The sequence below is a fragment of the Topomyia yanbarensis genome, chromosome 3, assembly GCF_030247195.1.
Source record: "Topomyia yanbarensis strain Yona2022 chromosome 3, ASM3024719v1, whole genome shotgun sequence".
Classification (NCBI taxonomy): Eukaryota; Metazoa; Arthropoda; class Insecta; order Diptera; family Culicidae; genus Topomyia; species Topomyia yanbarensis.
Window position 1 is genome coordinate 231,169,810 of NC_080672.1, and position 22,336 is coordinate 231,192,145.

General features: G+C 34.8%; 1 protein-coding gene across 3 annotated transcripts in view; it reads right to left on the reverse strand.

Annotated features, from left to right (window-relative positions):
- The window catches only part of LOC131688995 (uncharacterized), a 327,429-nt gene extending 322,838 nt beyond the window's left edge, over positions 1-4,591 (reverse strand). Inside the window, exon 1 of one of the 3 annotated variants that reach the window (XM_058973713.1) lies at positions 4,469-4,591. The gene's annotated coding sequence lies outside the window, so the exon portion shown is untranslated. The other 2 variants (XM_058973716.1, XM_058973712.1) reach the window with 2 other exon arrangements.
- Positions 4,592-22,336: the final 17,745 nt, after the last annotated feature.

Consider the following 22,336-nt stretch of genomic DNA (forward strand, 5'->3'; position numbering starts at 1 on the left):
CTCCAGAGTATCCACGAACCTTGGTCAAAGACGCATTTCTTTCATCGGACCTAAGTTATTCAACCAGCTTCCTACTGATTTAAAGCAAATAACATGTCGCACTCGTTTCCAAGCAAAATTGAAACTAATTTTAAAAAATAAAATAGGAGAATTTTTAATATAAACTTCGTTCACCACCAATCGAGCTTATTCCTTTAGCTATAATTGGTTAACATTTTTTTAATAAAAACAATTGATAAATGCATTTTTTCTAGCAATTAGTAATAAATAAATTTAAATTATTATGAGCTTCCTGCAAAGCTACGATGGGACCCTTAAAAGGATTCTTTTCCGCTGGGTACTCGCCGTAGCTTCTTGTCAAATTTTGTGTTTTGTCGGTCTCGTATTGTTTTTTTTGTTCTCAGCGTTTCCGCGATTCGTAACTTTGTTTTGTTGTGCTGACCTTTTTTGTACGCTGAGAACTGATGTGTCCACTACCAGGGGGCTCCGTTTGTGAGCTTTTTGGTGTGGGGGTAAGAGGCGGGCTATTAATAATAAAAAAAAAATGTAACCTCTCATCATACAACATTGGTTATGAACGCAGGGCAAATTCATATGCGCAAATTCTGCAAAAAGACACTGCACCACGGAAAACATTGCACAGAAGTAGCTTAGAAAAGTCCGCCCACTATAACCGTAAACAATAGATACTTTCCTTGTGGCAACCCACAAAAAGCTTCAAAACCAAGATTTACGGGTCTTACAGGAACAAAAATTCATTCAATAAAAATCGTTCTCAGTATCTCCAAATCAACAACTGGTACCACCAACAAAGAATCGAACGCAGAAGAGGACGGATACGTCCGTGCGCTTGCATTCCTGTTCGGCGCGTATTCCGTTGATTCAAACAATAAAACTCGGCTTTTTTGATCTAGTACATAAAGTAGACAACTCCCTTACGAATGTTTGTTTTTAAAAAAAAAGTCAAATATCAAATAAAGTTCTGGTATCAACAACAGGAGTTCGAATTCTCAAGTTATTAAATTAAAATGTCTTTCGATTTTTTCCGCTTTCATTATATGACTATAATAAAATGAATAATTACAAAGAAATCACCATTTTTATTGCTCTTTTGTGAATACGTTTTCGCCCATCTTCCGGGTAAAACCGCGGGCCCCTAAATACGATCCGGGCCCCGGGGCAATTGCCCCGGCTGACCCCCCCCCTCTCATCGGGCCTGCAGACGAATAGCATGTAGGACCAAACAAAATTGAATAATAACCAGCAGAGCAATCATTAAAAAGTAGTTTACCGTTAAAATTGCTTTGAGCATTATTCCAGACTCGGTGTTCGGCGTTAAAATCACCGATTATGAAGAATTTCGACCGATTTCTTGTAAGTTTTTGTAAATCTCCCTTCAAGAAATTAATTTGCTCGCCAGTGCACTGAAAAGGCAAATAGGCTGCAGCAATAAAAATGACAAAGATCAGTTTCAACTTCGATATCCAAACTCTCAATCATCTTGGTGTCAAGAGACGGCGTAACGGAATGTTTGATCCTGCGATTAGCCGGTATTGTGATTCCTCCCCCGAATCCAACAATTCGATCAAATCGATGAATAACAAAATTAAAGTTACTCTTCAATTTAATATTTGGTTTTAAAAAAGTTTCGGTCACAACGGCTATATGCACATTATGTATCCTCAAGAAGTTGAAAAATTCGTCTTCTCACGTTTTTAATGAACGAGCATTCCAATTTAATAAATTTAAATGATTATTTAAAGTCATTGTTAAACTTTAATTTCATTACAATTTTGTTGGCAAATTCCCACCCCGCTTGAAAAGCTTCAAACATGGAGGTAGAATTTAACATGGCAATCATCATAGGTAACATAGCCTCCTGTAGGTAATTTAATTTTTCTTCCGTTACGCTACCTAGATCCATTGGACTAAAGGAAGCGTTGGGTGCAAACGAGATTGAGGGCGTGGTAGTTGTAGCCGTTATTTTGGCATTGCTACCTGCCACTGAAGCATAAGATGACACACCATTGTAGGATGGTGCGACGGAGGTAGAAGAAGTTGTTAATCTATTTTGAATCGGATTAACACGTTTGGGCGTGTTTTCTTGAAGTGTACCTGAAGAAGTAGGTACATTTTTTATTTGTTGTTTTTGTTGTCTAGAACGAGAATTTATAATTTTTTCTCGAACAGGACAACCCCAGAAATTCGATTTATGATTTTTGCTACAATTTTGCGCATTTGAAACTTTTTGTGGCTTTTTTCACCGGACAAGTATCTTTCGAGTGCGATTTATCACCACAGATCATACATTTGGAATCCAAATGACAATTTTTTGTGCCGTGCCCAAAGCCTCGGCATCTACGACACTGGGTCAGATTTTGAATTCTGCCAACATGTCGTCTATAATGTTCCCACTTTACTCGCACGTGGAACATAAAACGTGCTTTTTCAAATACTTTCAAATTATTAACCTCATTACGGTTAAAATGAATTAAATATAGCTCCTGGATAATTCCAGAGCGTACTGGCGTGTCATCGCCAATAGCCTTTCTCTTCATAAGAATAACTTGTGAAGGAGAAAAGCCAAGTAAATTTTTCAATTCTCTGGATATTTCATCCAAACTTTGACCTTGAGGTGGCCTTTTCAAGACAGTCTTGAATGGTCTATCTGTCTTGAAATCATATGAATAAAATTTATATAACTTCTCCGTAAGATACTGGAGTAGTCGTTTGTGGCCAATCAACTCCTCCGCTGTAACTCGACATTCTCCTCTTCGGCCAATCTGAAAAGAGACTTTTACGTCCGGAAGGAACGTCGAAAGCTCAGTTCGAAAGGCTTTGAAGTCGGAGATCATCACTGTTATAGGCGGAGGTGATTGCGTTTTCTTCTCATTGGCATTATGCACAATGCGAGGAAATTTAGAAATTTCATCAGCTTCACATTCGGATAAAACATCGAATGAGTCGCTGCAGTCAATTGAATTTTCGGGTGGATTTACCCTCCGTTTGGCTTTAATTTTTGGCACACGGCCTTTCTGGGAGGACCCAGACATGTTGGAAAAATTAAATATTTCTTTAGGCTGAATTGCTCTTGAAAAATGTTATAGTCTTGAAAAAGACTGATTGAGTAGAAAAAGTAGGTAGTCTTGAAAAAGACTAATTGTCGAAAAAATATAGGTAGTCTTGAGAAAGACTGATCGAGCGAAAATATAGGTAGCCTTGAGAAAGACTGTTGCTGTTGAAAAACTCTTGGTAAACCAGGAGCTATCAAGATTTGTGACCGGTTCGAACGAAGGTTCAAGCCGGTATGACTGAGAATCTTTGTGATATTTCAATCACACTATTATCACATAACGATACTATTATCTTAGAAACTTTTTTATTATAATTATTCATTATTAGTCTCTTTAAGAGAACTGGTTTATTTATTGAATTTCTTTGAATCTGAATTTTTGCAATGTGCTGGATGAACCTGGCAGTTTTACCACGAAGTGTTTGTCACTACTAATTTAATGCATCATAATGGCAGAGACTGTAGAACCCTTGAAAAATTTACTTCAATCTTACCCCTATAAGGTGTCGGTTCGCAGTGGGCGGAAGTTGTCACTTTTTTACAAGTTTCTTCAACCAGTAATTCCCAATAATTTTTTTTCGAGTGCTGGCAAAGTTAGACCTTGTTAAGAACTTTCTGAAATATAATTCTATTTTGTGGTAACTCAAAAAAGGTATTTTTTCCGTTTTACTCATAATTCCCCTATGTCATGTTTTATTGTAAATTATCGGAAATAAAACTGCATAAAAGAATTAAAATCGAATTTTTCTTGCTTTATGACTGTGTGGTAAATTCTTTTGTTGATTTCTTTTCATGTGGTTGATTCCAGATGGTTTCATAAAATAATTTTGGAATGCGTGGATTTACATAAAATGTTACTTTGTCAACATGACATACATTTTTACATCCAAACATAAAAAAATATATAAGAACAACAGTAGCCAAACAGTTTTCACTTTTTCGATTAAGTTTTATCCGCAATGATAGATGAAATAATTCACATACACACTCTAATCAACAGTAAAATCTCAACCAATTCGAATGTTAAACGAGCACTGACCGCAGAGGTTTACATTCACTGCTATGTTGATGTAGGTTATAACGTTTACAGCATACCGCTTAGCTGCATCCATTTTGCAACCCATATCTTCCTAACTGTACATTACTTTCTCCGTCTAGTGAAAAGTGTCACGATGCGTCCCTAGATGCAAACACACTGCGCTGTATTCACATTTGTTATTTGTTGCTTAAGATTTGTTCTTTTCATTTATAGAAAGCAGCAAGATTAGCTTAGAAAGGAACATTCTCACATAATGTATTATTGATCACTACTACTACTAACGTGCTTTAATTTGAAAATTGAACTTTTAACATATTCACTATCCCTTGTTAGTGATTTTTAGAAACTTATCTCACCTGATGAACTAAAATATCTCACAATTTTTTTTTTTAACTGATATATAAAACTGTTGTCGAAAGCACCTGTTATCTGCGCAGCTAATAAGAAATTTCTGAAACCACATTCGCCTTGAACTTGTCTTTATATATGATGACCCAATTCCCGGCTTTCTTTTCTCTTTCTTCTGCATTTAACACAAATACAGCTGTACATTATGAATGTAAGCGTAGAGATGGTTTAACTTGCTGCTGAATTCTCATGTTTTAAAGTTTATTGCTGTTAACAATTTAAGTATTTGGTACCGAAAATGAGGCATCTGCATCAATCATTGAAGATTGTACATATGGAACGGATATAACGTACGAGTCTAAATCTGTCTGTTTAAAATTTTGTAATGAAAATGTAGTGAATTGAGGCCCAATCAGTGCAACGGTACTTATGATAATAAGTTTGATATCATTTATTGATTAAGATAACAAATAAAATGAATGAAGTCACGTAATAATGATATGAAACTGTCCATAAATGAAGAAATATTAATGCCAAAGCAGTTGTTTTTAGAAACATTCTACAAATCCGTATTGCACTCTGTTGACAAAAATCCATTGTATTGTAATTGGTAATACCTCATTCAATAAAAAAGATAATCGAAAACGCTATATATATATATATATATATATATATATATATATATATATATATATATATATATATATATATATATATATATATATATATATATATATATATATATATATATATATATATATATATATATATATATATATATATATATATATATAACATAATGATTCAGCTACTCCAGGGTGATGTGTTATCTCCGATCAAGTGAAAAAACATGATGAATTGCCGTCGCGGTAAGATCAGAAACGCTCCGAACTAAGATTGAATCAAATTCAAACGGATAATGTCCACCATCGATGAACAATAATATTGCAGTTCCGGTATAATATATTGAACGAAATATGTATTCGATAAAACGATCAAATATTCCTGAAGACATTCTAAAAACTCCTTATTTTAAATAGCGTTTGCGTTTAATACGATATTTGCTAATATAACCCAATTCTCTTTTGAAGAAAGATTTAGCTATTAAAATGAAAAATAACTGTTTATAAATCTGATCAGTCAGTTCATTGGTTGCGAATATATCGTCCGTATTACTAACGCTACTGTAGGGGAGCCCGGGGCTAGTTGGCGGTTTGGGGTAAATTGGCGGAATCCACTTTGTCCGTTGCAATTAGACATATAGTGCTGTCTCTCGTTGTGTACCTCAAGTAATGTGCACCACACAGGGCAGCAGCAGACTTGTTATAAACACTTCAACACACAATGAGGGCTAATATCCCTCCCTCAGGATGAGGCAGAAAAGAATGATGCAACAGGAGCATCTCTACCGTTGTGTGTAAGGACCCGAAAAATGAGAGAGTTCCTCTCTTGCTCAACGAAATGATACAGAGAAATATTTTATTACGCATGGGATATTTGCTCCGTGGAGGAAAGTGGGCTGCACCTCATGATTCTATTGTTCTGTATATTATTCTTTCTACTCAATGTTATGGAATTACATTTTTTACATTCAGTTTCAGAAGGCTTTTATTACGCCATGTATAAAATATATTTACTTCGTTTTGAAATGTCTGAAAGTCTTCACTATTTCTTATTTCTAGAAATAGTTTCATGTCATCAGCATATATAAGAACTTTTACATTTTTTAGAATGAAGGAAATGTCGTTAACAAATAAAATAAAGAATAGTGGGCCCAAATGAGACCCTTGAGGGACTCCTGATGTAACTTGAATTGGGATTGATTTTATCCCTTTAAATCCAGCTTGTTCACGATTTGTAAAATATGATTGTACCCATGTAAGAAGTCCTGGCTCAAACCCTATTTTTTCTAATTTAAAAAGTAGCATGGGTATGTCGATGCGATCAAATGCTTTGCTAAAATCTGTAAAAAGAGCTTCAACGTGGTTTCCGTTATCCATTGCTGTTAATGTGTAGTTAATGAATTCGAGTAGATTTGTACTTGTAGAACGCCCTTTGAAAAAACCATGTTGCACATGGGTAATTCTGTTCTTGATTTGGTGGAATAAATTTTCATTAACAATCGCCTCGAAAATCTTGGGAATGCACGAGATGATAGCTATTCCACGATAGTTACGCACATCGGATTTTTTACCATTTTTAAAAATTGGAACTAGGAAAGAGCTTTTCCATGTTTTAGGAAAACAACCTGATTCTAGAGACATGTTAAAAAGCCAAAATAAAGGAGCGGTTAGTTCTATTGACAAAGTTTTTAAAAACACCGGTGGAACGCCATCAGGTCCAGGGCTTTTAGAGCTATCCAAGTTTTTTAAGGCATCCATGATTGTATGTACTTTTATCTGTTTAATGTTAATATCTCTTGAAAATTCTGGGAGGAATGAAAAGTATTCACGCTCTCGATCCTTCTCTGAAAATGTAGTGTAAAGTTCCTGGAAGAATGTTGCAAAAAGATTGCAGATTTCCTCTGAGTTATCGCCTACCTTTCAATCAAGATGCATTTCTGTTGGGAAATAATCCGATTTTATTTTAGTTTTTACGTAATTAAAGAAGTTTTTTGGGCAAGTTTTTATATTTCGTTCTGTTCTTGCATTGTACTCTTCAAACGCGATATCAATGGCAAGGTTCAATTGATCGCATAGATTTAAATAGTTTGTTAAGTTATCTTCGCTGTTGTATTTTTTGTAGATTTTGTGTGCTTTCTGCTTACGATTTTTTTCTGCTTACGATTTTTTATGGAGATGCGTTTCGAGTTCGAAAACAAAATTTGTGCTTCTGAGTTAATTGGTATGAAAGCTGTAAAATGTTCGTATTTAAGCGCAACAAAATGTTCCAATTATTAACCAACCAACGACTACACTGACTACGACTGCCAGCTTTGAAAGTAGATAATCAAGATAGAATAAAATTTTCGACCATCTATAATTTTAGATATCGCTGTCGATAATTATCTCATTTTAAAAACGTATTGCCCATTGGAAATTTAACCGCATAAACTTTCTACTTTGACATTTTGTAACAAAAAACAACTATTTTTTTAAAACTTCATTATCCATATCTTGGAAACTAACCAGCCAAAACAATCTATAATAGAGATAAAAAAAATTATTTGATAAAAACATTTTTTTTAATTTTATTGAGAAAGAACGCTAGAATAGAATAGAATATTATGTACCCATATTACTTGGAAGCGATTTAATGTTGTATCAGATATCAAAATTAAAATATTTATCTTCCATTATGATGTTATTGAGTTAGCGAATAGGATTAATTTTAAATTTTCCGAGCTTAGTTTTGTCTGGTCGTTAGTTAGTGTTTTCCCGAGGCCACTAAATCCTCGCTTAATTAAAACCTGTGTACAAGAAGTGCTCAAGGCCGTTTGGCACAGTAGAGCCAAGTCTGAGTTCTCTAGCCTCTCGGATTCCCACCACATGATGATATCCGTATTCCACGAAGTACTGATCTACACCACGAACATTATACTTATATCCGCATCCTACGCAGCAGACAAAATTCCATTAAAACAAGAGAGGGATACAATCACTCTCGCTCTCCACACTCTCAGCATTTTGGAAGAGGAATTCCAACCCATCTTCAATCAGTTTTGCGCTCTCGCCTTTCCTGTGTGATGCACATAACATCCTCTAGTCATTGAACAAAGTCATCACCTCTGATGATGAGTTTGCTTGTTGAGTGGGAGAAGAGTTTTTTTCTGCTATTGGAGAGGTGTGTGAAGTCCTCCTCAGAATGTTAATTCCTCACCTCATTTTGGCATCATGAGTGATGCTCCAGCAAGCCTGGGCAGCAGAGAGAAAATACGGGCCCGGGGGGTCCAACGTACGGGCCCCCACCACTGTGTAATGCCTGAGTACAAAAAAGTCAATGTTTGAAATCCATTGGAGTTCACTGATATTATGTATAGTGCACTGAAATTTTATATTTATGTATTATTTTTTTTGCTCTAGTTGTTTGTAGTGCCAATGAAGGAAAAAACGTAGTTTTTATACTTTGGGAGTTTTTAATACCTCTTCGACAGTTTTGGTGTCTTCGAAAAGTGCTATTTTTGTAATAGTATTTATAAAAGTAAGGAAATGACAAGATTAAAAATGTAGTAATTACTAAAATTAAAATATCCATACGGCGATCAACGGCAAAAGATTAAAAAAAAACAATAGAAAGACTAAATATTAAACGAATATACAAAATAGCTAAAAACAACAAAACCAACCACATAAACAAATGTCAATTGTCAAAAAATGTTTTATCGAGAAAAACCAAAACAAAACCTATAAAAAATTCATAAAAGAAAACAAGAAACTATAAAAACATATTGCGAGGATTCAAAAAGTCGAACATTATTGAACAGATGGTGAAAATAATGCAAAATCGATAGGAAATTAGGATAAAATTTTAGAATCAATGAAAATGAAAAATAAGACAAATTGGAATGAATTTGAATAAGAAAAATTGCCTTTATAAATGCAAAAAAAATATTAAAGGGTTGTGTACAGGACACGACCACGGTGGCATTAAAAATGTAGCTTTTTTCAAGAGCGTGCAAATGAATTTTATCTATCACACATATCGACTCACGTTCTTGTTCACTCGCCTGTTTTCATATGTTACAATTTGCTATATACCCTCCCCATCAAAACATAATTTATTGAAGGTCTTTTAACGGTAATCTATTAATTAATCAAGTATCTCACTAGGTGATTGGCATTATTTGGCTGATCCATCTAGTAAAAATAGGCTGGTCTGTCCAGAAAATATATTCAAAAGAAAAGTTCCATATTGAGAGCTGTGATGAGGAAGCCCACGCCCGCCAACGGAAATATACAGATTCTCCATGAAATATGAAATTTCATTTTCCATTTAAATTTTCAATAATGTACTAATGAACTTAAGTAAACAATCTTAAGTTTAAGTATTTTTGATCGATTAGTGGTGGAAAAAATGAAGTTATTTGATAAATTACATTGTTATGCAACGTTCGCACTAACAGTTAAAACGGGTTTTTATGCTATCTTGGTGACATTTTGCTTGTTGCTAATTATTAAAACGTGTTAAAATTCTGTAGTGTAAACATTGCATTATTAAACCAATTCTGCAGCGTTTTATGTTATATAGGTGTTTTATGTGGTAATAGGACTGACATAATTATATCTTCAGTACAGCGGTTTGTTTCATAATTTAAAACAGATTTATTTTAAAAATTTAAATTGGTACTCCTAACCGTTCTATTTGTTGTATACTTTGAAACCCGATTAGAACTGTGTTTTAAATACATAGGGTAGGACAAATATTCTGACTAGATAAACTGGGAAAACAATTTTAAGTCCAGTAACGCTTAAGACATGGCTTGAATTTGAATCGAAAAAGAACACCCGCTTAAACTGCTGCTGGGACGGTAAGTTCTGTTTTAAAATTTTCCGTTGTGTGCAGTACGAAACAAAAGTGTTTGAAATTAGAAAATAAAAAGTTCTGCTGGGAATGTGATTGTTTCCGATGCAATTACACTCAGATTTTTCACGCAGGGGATACAGGCCGTGTAAATGAAAACCGCGTAAATTTAAAAAAAAACGCGTTAATGAAAACCGCGTAAATTTCAAAATCCGCGTAAGAAAACCTGAGTGTACTCTCCTATATAAAATACTACGCTGCTGAACAGTGCAATAACTACAGAAGCACATTGTCAGATGCCTTACTCATAAAAACATATAACCGAAATATGAAACATGAAAACCAATAGGCTCTTTACCCTACGCAGCTACAAAGCGCCGTAAACATGGATTAACAAGTTACAACGCACACGCATGCATAAAAATAAATATATTTTTTCAAACGCAACACTTTTAAGCAGCACACACCGTATTGAATTAAATCTAAACCACCCCGCCCACCCACTTTGCAAATCATTCTGTGACACCGTGCTGGTACCCGAAAAATCCGCACACGGCCACCGCTGCCGAAAATGCATAGCGTCTACCGCTTATTGTAGTGCCCAGACGCTGCTGCCATGATCTTCCCCGTTCGACATAAGAACAAAAACTGATTTAAACGGGTACGCGTCACCTCTATTTATAAACTAACCGTATATGGTTTAGTCACTTAGGTGCGAGTGTGTGCAAATGCCAACGTTACCGAAAATCGATAGCGCTTATTGCATCGCCCGGAGACGATGTTGCTCGTATGGGATAAGAGCAACAACTGATTTAAACGGACATGCGTTGCTTCTATTTATGACTTTTCGTGTTTCATTGAGCAACTAAGCTGCCCTCTCTTGACGGCTGTGTCTGAGAAATCTGCCTCACGAATGGTAATTTTCCCGTTTTTCGTGAACTTTTTAATTTTACCAATTTCCAAAAGTCTACTTTTATTGGGGAGATATTAAATTATTACCAATATTTAAGTTAGGTGTTTCTGAATCGGTTGGTGTATGAATGATTAAAATCCATCTAGTAATATCGGAGTTATAAGCGTGCAAACCTTACATAGTTTCGTTACATGGGAGATAGTTTAGATTTTAGAATGACACCTAGCCCCAGATAGTGGAGTAAGACATTTTTAATGTCAAAATATGAAAAAAAAAAAAAAAGAAATAGAAAAAGGCTATGACAAGAATAAATGTAGTAAATAGACAAATTCTAAAAGTTAGTGGAATAACAATAGAAACAAAGAAAAAAGCAGGGTATCAAAATATGAAACAATAAAAAAAATAAAGAAAGCAGAATTTTCTCGAAAAATTGCGAATAAAATTAAATAACAGAGAAAAAATATAAATTAAAGTAAGTGCGATAGTGATAGCAATAGAAAAAAAGCAAAAGTAATTAACGTAAAAAAATGGATTAAATAAAAGTATGCAAATAGATAAAAAAGGCAGAATCTTACAATTGTAGAAATATACATACAATCCACAACTTGAAAAACAGATCAATGAAATTTTAAATCCACGTAGGAATAAACAAATGGAAAAAAATATGAGAAACATGGATCAAATTTCAAATAAGGGTTTTGATTGGATTTTACGCTATGCTAATTTCGAAAACATTCATAATCCTATAAAAGCATGAATTATTCTTTTATTTGTGTTGGTGTGTTAGCACACCTTAAAATATTTTACAAGAATGTTGTAACTGATTTCTAGAAAATAGTTCAAAAATAAAAATAAAATCGTGACGTTCAGGAAGCGACGTTAAAAATCTCACGCTCATTCCTCCACAACGAAAAGATTTTGTATGCGGATTTAACTTGCTACATTAGTTAGCTAATCTTGCTAACTAATTGGTTTAGTTTGGAAGCAGAGTTAAATTTTCTCTTCGAAATCAATCAAACACAATTTCGCAATTTAGTTGAACGTATGCTTCTTAGAATCATTGGCAGCTGCAGGATTGTGACCTGAGAGATCTTCTCTTCATGCTCCATGACATATAAAATTCAAAACAAAACTATTAGCACTATACTCGTCACGAAAGGGGTTTGTTGTTTCCGCAGTTTGCTGTTATAATGAAAATGTTGATAAAAGGCCGTATTTGGAAGAATTGTAAAACGTATTTATTTTTTTTCCACCCCTGGTCTCTTTGCTAGGGGAAATTGGTAGTCGAAAATCGCCGAAAAAAGCTACGTCATTTGAGTATGACCCCTTTACAAAAATGTTTCGGTATCATCTCGCATCTGAATATGATTTTTTATAGATTTTGTATCAATGAACGGCAAAACAAATATATTAAATTTCAACTTTAAATTTTTGGATTATTTTGGAATTCTTTTGATGTATCAAGAGTTTTTGATGACTCATTTGACCAATTGGGCTTTGAAATAGAGGTAGGGTTACTGCCTCTAGTAGTACTTTGACGAGCAGAATTTTACTGAGCAGGGGATAGATTTCAAGAGACACATGGGTATGCATTGAAATCAATTCGAATTAAAGTGATCACTCGAAAAAAATTTGGAACGCTTCCGTTGCTTTTTATTGTATAAAACGCTTAAAAACAAATAAATATGCACTGTTTTGTTTCTTATGTAGGTCGTAGCACTAGGAGGAAAAATATCTTATTTTCTTCACATTCACCGTAGAGTGTAATGTTTTGGTAAAGCACTCCACCTTTCTGTGCCATTCACATTTAGTTTTTTGCATTTGTTACCAGTTTTGTTGATTTAGTTAGATGTAGTGATTCGCTTTCTCGGATATTCACAAAGAATCCAAAAGCATCAATCACTCTCGCTGTGAAGGATAGCCCGAGCGAGCTTTGCTCTGCTCCTCAGTAAACAAACACGGGGTGTGAAATCACACTTCAGTTTCTTTCGAAAATCTTTGTGAGGAACATAGGACCTGCAACCCGAGGATGATTTTTATGAGGACTGGGTGCTGGGCGATTCCTGGTAAAGAAAAGGGCAACGCAAAATTGCAAAATAATCCAATGGATTCTTCCGGGCGAATTCAGATTTACCTGAACGAAGACACGGAATTCGCCTCCAAAAACCGGTGTGGCAACCCTAAGCATGGTATTTCTTTCAATAATTACTTTCGATACTAATCCAGTGCTTTCGAAGATTGGAAATTCAATAAATTAAAAAAATCGATTTCAAATTGGCGAAATTTGAAGACAACCTCATGACTTCTAATCAAACCATTTAATTGTTTAACCCTTGCAAGTCTGATCATATTTTTGTTCTTTTTGATTATAGACATTTCAACCGTAAGGTCATTCGCTTCTTCATTCAGGTTAGGAATTTTCCTATAACAAATCTCTATTCCTGTGCGCGGGGTTGGGATTCGAACCCAGGTGAGCTGCGTACATGACATTCAATGTACAAATTACACTATGCCCGCTCGAGTCTGATCTTGTTTCAATGCGAGATTTGCGTTGGTATAAACATAGTTGATATCAAATATGCAGTAGTTTAGAATTTTCGCCATTCTAATTACCTCATACACAAGATATTGAATTTTTAATTGTATTCTCAAATAAATTTTTGTCGAAAAAGTATTTGTCAAAATTTTAGTTTCTGTTAAAAATCCGGGCCCCCTTCATAACTCCGGGCCCGGGGGGAAACACCCCGGTCCCCCCCTCTCGGCGGCCCTGGTACACATTATCCAATGATTTTTTGTTGCAAAACATTTTGTTTTGTAGAAGTTGTAAGCGATATTGTGATTTCGAGCATACTTTGTAAATTTTTTCGATTTTAAAAGTTTTATGTTAATTAACGTAATTCTCAATCTATTTCCCGAATGATTATATTTTTGCACAATACGTGTGAAGAACTTTCAGTATCTGCATAGATATTACAACTATCCACAAACAACAGTTATTTATAACTCGATTTAACAAATATAGAAATATATAAAATTTCCACTACATTGTACAATACTACCATTCACTCAGCTATCAAATTGAAGCCCATATAAATATTTTTTGGTATAAAGGAGGGAGGAGAAAGGCCCCTAAACCTCCAGAGAATACTTGAAAACAAATTTTCGATGCAATAGTTCAACAGCTAGAAACCTATCAGAAAAAGGTTATTGATTCCCATAATAGAAGCAGAATAGATGAACCGAACTTTACTCCAGGAGACACAATTTACAATAGAATAGCAGGGATTCCTAATAAGAGAAAAAATAAATTCAAAAACAAATTGTCAGATCTAACAGGAGAAAAACTATCATAGACAACAGAAACATTAAATTACATAAAACCAAGCTAAAAAAGAAGAGGAAATCTTGAAATGAATGCAATTACATGCAACTATATGTATACAGCGTTCACTAACAAAGAACTTAAACCATTATTAACAACTTGCTATTTATCCACAACCAACAATATCAACATTAATTATGATTACGATAGCCTCGGTTCAAACACAAAAATTAACAATCCGGAACTTACAGAATGACCCACTACTACTTGTGAAAGAGAGAGATTGCAAAATTCAAGTAGGAACTATAAAAATAATACACCCTATCAATCTCACGTCCATTGAAGAGACCATAGAATATCTGATAAGATCGTCATATCCGGACAAAATTCAAAGTACTAACACACTAACAAATATTTTAAAACTTAAGACAAAGAAATTGTACGGCAACCTGTATCAACTTAAACCACGAGAACATCACCGATCAAAAAGATGGAATGCCATTGGTACCGTTTGGAAATGGATTGCGGGGACGCCGGACGCTTCTGACTTACAAGCCATCAACACGACCATGAACGACTTAATAGATCAAAATAACCAACAATTCAAAATCAACCAAAACATTAACAGTCGAATTGAACAGCTTACATATGCAATTAAGGAAACAACTGTACAAGCCCGTCTGAACGATCTTATGATGAATGATGTCGATACCATTACTGCCATCTTAAACATAGACATTCTGAACCAACTGCTCGAAGACATTCAAGACGCAATAATATTGTCGAAACTATCTATAACAACCAATAAGATACTATCTATCCAAGAAATCCTAACAGTACGAGATCTACTACAAGATCAAGGGATCAACATTCAATTACCTGATGAAGCGCTGCAATAGACCTTTCTCGTCCGACCTAACCCCCTTTTTTTTCTTATTTTTATTCAAAAGACTACACATTTTTAAGAATATTACCGTTGAAATGAGACTATTTGGAGCTATCGTGATTTTTTGAGATGAGAAATTTGAAAAATGCTAGAATGTTGAGTATTTTTTTCACCTTTGCAAGAATGGTGGGACTCAAAATGTGTGTTTGGGCAACACTGTTTTGTATATTTTTGCTTGAGTTCCTGGCAACGCGGCAAATGAAGTGGTGAGTGGCGGTACAAAGTTCATTGGTTATGGTTGTGAACCATTTGGCGATTTTTTTAACCTTTAGTTAAAATTTGACAGTTCGAAAGTTATTTTCTCTTGAATGGAAAAATTTAACCGAGAGAACGAACCATTTCACAAGTTGACATATGGATAGTTATTTAGAATTAACAGCTGCGATAACCACAAGATGGTGGAGGTGTGAACATTTGTCGATATTTTGAAAATTAGTTTTTTTCTTATTACATTAAGTTTGACAGTCATAGCCTCGAAAAGTAAACATCCACATCATGAAATAACCCAAACAAATCTTAACACAACACGTTATCGTTTCCATCTTTATCCCTTAATTTTGTATTGAAAAATATTGACAAGCTCAATTAGGTACAGAAAATGTTTCCACCATTTTGTTCTGCATCATGGGCAACATTTTAACCATCGAGCTGTCAAATTTAACTATCGCTCTGTCAATATTAACCATGCTCCAGAGTAGGGTTATTTTGCAAATAACTTTCGAAGTGTCAGATTTTAACTAAAAGTTAAAAATTTCACCAAATGGTTCACAGCCTATGTAAACAAACTAAAGTGAACTTCTCGGTGGAGAACATTGCATGATAATGTTTAACCTCACTTTTTTGACAGTTAAGAGAGATTGTTTACATGGTCTTGGAATTTTTGTTGATTCGATCATAGTATGAGAAACTTGGTTTGGTTCGCTGCCAAATGTTAACACTTTCCAAACAAGGTCGCTCAGCTGTATTTTTTAATTTGATGTCGGCATCATACATTGTTTCGATAAATTTAACATTTTTACTTTTTTTGTACATGATTCATTGAAGAAGTAAGGAATTTCTAGCCAAGCATTTGAAAAAGGCCTACTGCCAAATGCAAACAAATCGAATTTTCATGTTCTCTATTAAAATCCTAGGACAAAACCTGTGGATAGATGTTTTCTTTTTCTTTTTTTCTGTTCATTTGATCTCTTGTCTTGCATAGTCACTCTTTCTTCCTCACATATTTTTAATGGACTGGCTACATACGACAGTTCCCTTTGGCTGCATTTGACAGCTCCCCCTGGCTGCAATTGACATTAGTTTTTTTCCGTATCCACACGTCACCTCCCAGTTAAAAACTATCTATCTGGCCCTGTGCATAAACATAACGCAACAATGGATTATGAAGAATTTTGATAATGATTTTATAACAAATTATCAAAGGGCCCGGCTGACATAAAAGTCCTAACTAGCAATACGCTTATTATAAAATGATAATAAAGGATTATTGTAACTGATTCCAAAAGGATTATAAAGGCAGTGAAATACGTACTCAATGAATTAAGGGGAGTGTCTGATGTAAACAATATGCACAATCAAACTAAATAAAACAGTATGAAATTTTTAAATAGAATTATAATGAATTCGACCAAAACTTCTTTTGCCTTTTTCTCAAGGTTTACGTTTGGCAGTTAGACCCTTTTCAAATGTTTCAAATGTTTGGGTTGAATTTAGCCAGTAGCAGACTGCTTCGGTTCAGCAATACGCTCCGGTATCGGATGAAGCTAACACTCCGGCAGGACGAAGGTTTCAATGAGGGGCTCAGGCATAAGTAGCAGAGTCCTTGCACTTACTGCTTGTCGAGTGACCAATTCCGACGAAACCACTGCCGCTCTCGCCAAGTTTGATCACCGTCATAAGTGTGACGTCAGCGGTATAGTGCCAGGAATAGTCGAGCAGAGTGCCAGGACTGACTTGCCGAGAGCTACAAGATTAAATAGCAGGGCGTTTTTAAAGTGACCGTAGTATAACCAAATACAAATTAAACATATTTGTATTTGGTATAACGTAGAAGCTTTAGGCAGATGATTTATTTAGCAGATTAAGATAGCAAAATTACCCAAAAAGAGAGCTGGCTGCTGAAGTGAATCCACACACATCATCACCTACAGAGGCAAGCAATATTGGAACTCACAATGAATTGATCTCGTTAGATGAAATTCCAGGAAGTACAATTTTCATAGCATAATTTTATCGACCGAAATTGTAGTCCTCAGTCGAGAGAGAGACTGATAGAGTAGCAGAAGCTAGGAATTTTCTTTCGAAAGTTAGCAGCGGTTTCGCGTATCCTGCGCTAAGTAGAGAGCGTTAAGACAGATCTCTGAAGCATGTCAAGTGCTATCAGATGAGAAAAAACGTCGCATCTATGACCAGTACGACAAGGACTGTCTGCTGACCAACGGTTCCGTTCCGTACCACCATGACACACGGCACCGGCGACACATATATTCACAACATACTAATTACTTATCCTTCCGAAAAAGTAAATAAATTGACTATGAAATTTATCATTCGCTGCCTAGTTATTTCGTGCCAATTTGAACAAGACGGCAGTTGCAGATAGCTTTATTGCGGTGCCAAAATGATGGCAACTCGGGATATAATATAAATTTACATATAATTTCTCCTCCCTGATATTCTTCCAGAATGTATAATGCTTTGCATTATTATCACTCCTATCAAATCCTTCTTACCCCTTATTGTCAGTGCCGAGCACTATTTTGCATTTGCCGGCTAAATCAACGACAATGCGATAATCTACGAAACTTTTCCTGTAATGGAACTTGAACACGAATAATAAATAATTGTTCCATTCGAAAGTGATAACCTTTCTGTCCTCATGTTTGCAGCTATCATACGCTGGTAGGCATTCTGACCAATGGAAACGTTCTTCGAAATGGGCCTTGAACGATCAAAATCATTTCAACAACTTATCATTGACCGAATTCGTTACCTATAAAGTTCAGGTAAACTTCACCACCTAAAAATGAGTAATCAATCGGATCATCTTGTTAGGACTTAACCCACGAGCAAACAAACAAATGTGTACAAATCCTTATCCATCATCCAGAAAGCAATCGTTTTATAGCCCAATGCTTGATCTTGCGATTCAGCATATGCCACCCTCTTGAGTTGATATTCTTTCAAAGAGCATCGAAAGTATTCAAGTAATGTAAATTTTAAAGTCCATGTAAACAAGTCTTAGGCAAACAAGCACACCGAACTGTCAGAAAAGTGAGGTTATACATTTTCATACAATGCTCTATGTTTTTGACAGGTATATGAATGAATCATTTTAGCATCAGACATGCCAGGTCTATTTAAACAATAGCCTGCAGTAAAAATATAAAAGTCTACAGATTGCTACAAAAATCTTCAATAAATTTGACGTAGAAATGTAGTATGTATATAATTTAAATGATCAAAAATGTTGAAGGCTGGTGTATAAATTGGCTGGCATAGGCTTTGTTCTGCTAAATATTTGTAATCTGCAAAAGATCTGCAGTGAAAATGCAAAATCTGCAGATTTACTAATATATATATATATATATATATATATATATATATATATATATATATATATATATATATATATATATATATATATATATATATATATATATATATATATATATATATATATATATATATATATATATATATATATATATATATATATATATATATATATATATATATATATATATATATATATATATATATATATATATATATATATATATATATATATATATATATATATATATATATATATATATATATATATATATATATATATATATATATATATACATATATATATATATATATATATATATATATATATATATATATATATATATATATATATATATATATATATATATATATATATATATATATATATATATATATATATATATATATATATATATATATATATATATATATATATATATATATATATATATATATATATATATATATATATATATATATATAGATCTGGCATCCTTTTAGTATTCCCCACAGGAAATTCATCCAAATGGTGTAAAAATACGGGGAAACAAGGCAAGATAGGTATTCAGAATATGGGGTTAAATGAGCAGCTTGCACTATTTTTGATTTTTTCAATAGTTAGAGGTACCAAATCATCGCGGCAATAGGCAGTAACGAATCGGGGATAAAAAGGGAAGCATCCTATCATATATAAATTTTTGACGAGAAAGGTCTTTTCATCACACCAAAGTTCGCCACTAGCCCGGGAACATTATTATATTTCATGCATGTACCTTTACTGGAAAATTCCACCTCAACGATCATTCGAGTATACCCAATAACAAACAAAAATCAAATAATCATCCAACACCCAGAATATATTGTCAAAAATGGGAACCGTATTTTCATAACTGACAATCCGAACGATTTCGTTCAAAAACTTCCGCACCTTCAGGAGCTCAACGACAAGTGCGTCAACCCTCTAATCAACGGAAGGAAACCGATTTGCAACGTTGTTTCGAATAATAAAACAATATACTAATTAATTTCGGATAACACTCTATTGGTATCCAGCATCAGAAATCAAACACTGGAGTCAAACTGTGGACCTGATAATCGCAGATTAGAAGGAAACGTGCTGATTTGCTTTGCAAATTGCTCAATTAAAACCAATAACCAGACCTTCAAAAATGAGGAACGTATAAGTGAACCAGAAATCATACACAGTGCATTTTATAATCTGGAACCGGACTGGACATTGAAGAAAGAACTCGATTTAGGAAAAATTCATCTCAATACCATACAAAACCGAAAACATCTACAACACGTATACCTAAAACAGAGTAATCTAAATTTCAAATTCTGGAGCCTAACCGGAGGATTTTCTTTTCTGGGAACAGCATCAATCATTATCATAATTTTAATCTTATGCAGATGTAGAGAATACGGAACGGGACGTTCCTCACTTATGGATGGAGTAGTTATCGCATCAACTTCATCTGGGCACGAATCTTCACCAGACATACAACGGACGTTAAATCGAATCATATCATTGCAACAACAACAACAACAATTACCTGCGAAGCTACCAACTCTAGAACCGTCACAAACAGCGAAGCCGTAGTCAGCAAATTCATCCATAAAACCCCAACCAACAAATTCAACGCCATACGCATAGCAACCGGTCTTTCAACGTGCGACGCTTCGTGTCAGCAGTATGCGCCCGGATGGCACAACTCCGATTTCAACACGAGCCACCTTAGCTAGGGAACAAATTTTCAAAAGCAAGGCCTCTGTAACATACATAGCAGGAATAAAATTCACTTTCAGTTAGCTCTCCAACCAGTGCAGTCGTGTTTTAGTTTTTAAAAACGTACCGAATGTGATTAATCTTGAAGCTTATATATATATATATATATATATATATATATATATATATATATATATATATATATATATATATATATATATATATATATATATATATATATATATATATATATATATATATATATATATATATATATATATATATATATATATATATATATATATATATATATATATATATATATATATATATATATATATATATATATATATATATATATATATATATATATATATATATATGTCTTCGAATTAATAATTTTCGTACAGACTGAAATACTATACTAACTAAAACCTATTTCCAATTTAAACATTTCTCTACTTAAATTGAAATCAAAATGATGAAAAACGCTACTGAAGAGCAAACATCTACCGGGTTATTCTGGCCGCACTGCGTGCGATGAGTAGAGCGCCGAAACAAGTCCATTCTCCGCAGAGACCTACCAGGAACGAGGGCAGAGGGCAGTCAATGTTGTCAGCGAGAAGATCGAACACAAAAAGTCGCTGCAGAAAAACTCTCCTGTTTCGTAGCGTAGGCAGGTTGATAAGAGCACAACGATGCTCATACGGTCGTAGTTCAAATCGATTTCGCCAGGGAAGCCGTCGAAGGGCATACCGGACGAAGCTCTTTTGCACCCGTTCTATGCGATTAATGTGTACGGTGTGATACGGGGCCCAAACGATAACTCCATACTCTAGAATGCTGCGTACCAAACTGATGTACAGTGCCTTCAGTGTCGTTGAAATCTTGGGTGTTTCGTTTGATGAGTCCTAGTACTGCATAGGCTTTAGCAGTTACTGCATTGAAGTGTTCGATGAAACGTAGCTTACGGTCAAGTATAATACCAAGGTCCTTGATTGATGAAACTCGTTTTACTGGGGCAGCGCTCACTGCATACTCAAACGTAATTGGCGAGAGTATTCGTGTGAGTGTGATTATGTTGCATTTCTGAATGTTTATAGTCATTCCGTTTCTATCACACCAACTCATGATCCTATCTATGTCCATCTGAAGTGCACAACAATCTACCAGAGTTGTTATGATGCGATAAATTTTCAGATCATCTGCGTACATCACCTTACACGATGTCAATTCGCTGCAAATGTCATTCACAAAGAGCACGAAGAGAAGAGGTCCAAGGTGACTCCCTTGAGGTACACCCGATGTGATATCGAATGGGTCTGAAAGTACAGTTCCAAGACGCACAGATGCACTGCGGTTTGTAAGGTACGAGAAGATCCAATTGGTCAGCCAGTCCGGAAATCCGATTCGCCTCAACTTTTCAACAGCTAGCTGATGAGGAAGGCGATCGAAGACTTTGGAGAAATCTACATACACTGCATCAATTTGTTGTCGTTTCTCTAATTTATCAATCAGCGTTGACACATAGCTCATTAAGTCCGTCGTTGTTGAGCGCTTTCTAACAAACGCATGCTGATCTGTAGTGATGATGTGTTTTACTGCAGGGTAGAGAATATCTAACAGCATACTCTCAAAAACTTTTGGGAGGCAGCTCAGGATTGAAATTCCCCTGTAATTTATGACGTCATGGACGTTACCGGCTTTATGAATTGGTGTTATTAAAGCCTCCTTCCACTTGGCGGGAAAAATACTTTCACCGAGAGAGCGATTGAAAAGCATGGATATCGGTACAGTTAACGATGAAGAGCATTCCTTGACGAAACATGGTTGTATTCCGTCCGATCCTGGTCCCTTTGAACCGCCACATAAATTGGTGTACACTTCGCGTTCGGTTACAGGCAAATTCAAGGAGAACGTCGGCAGACTACTCAGGTACGATTCAGAC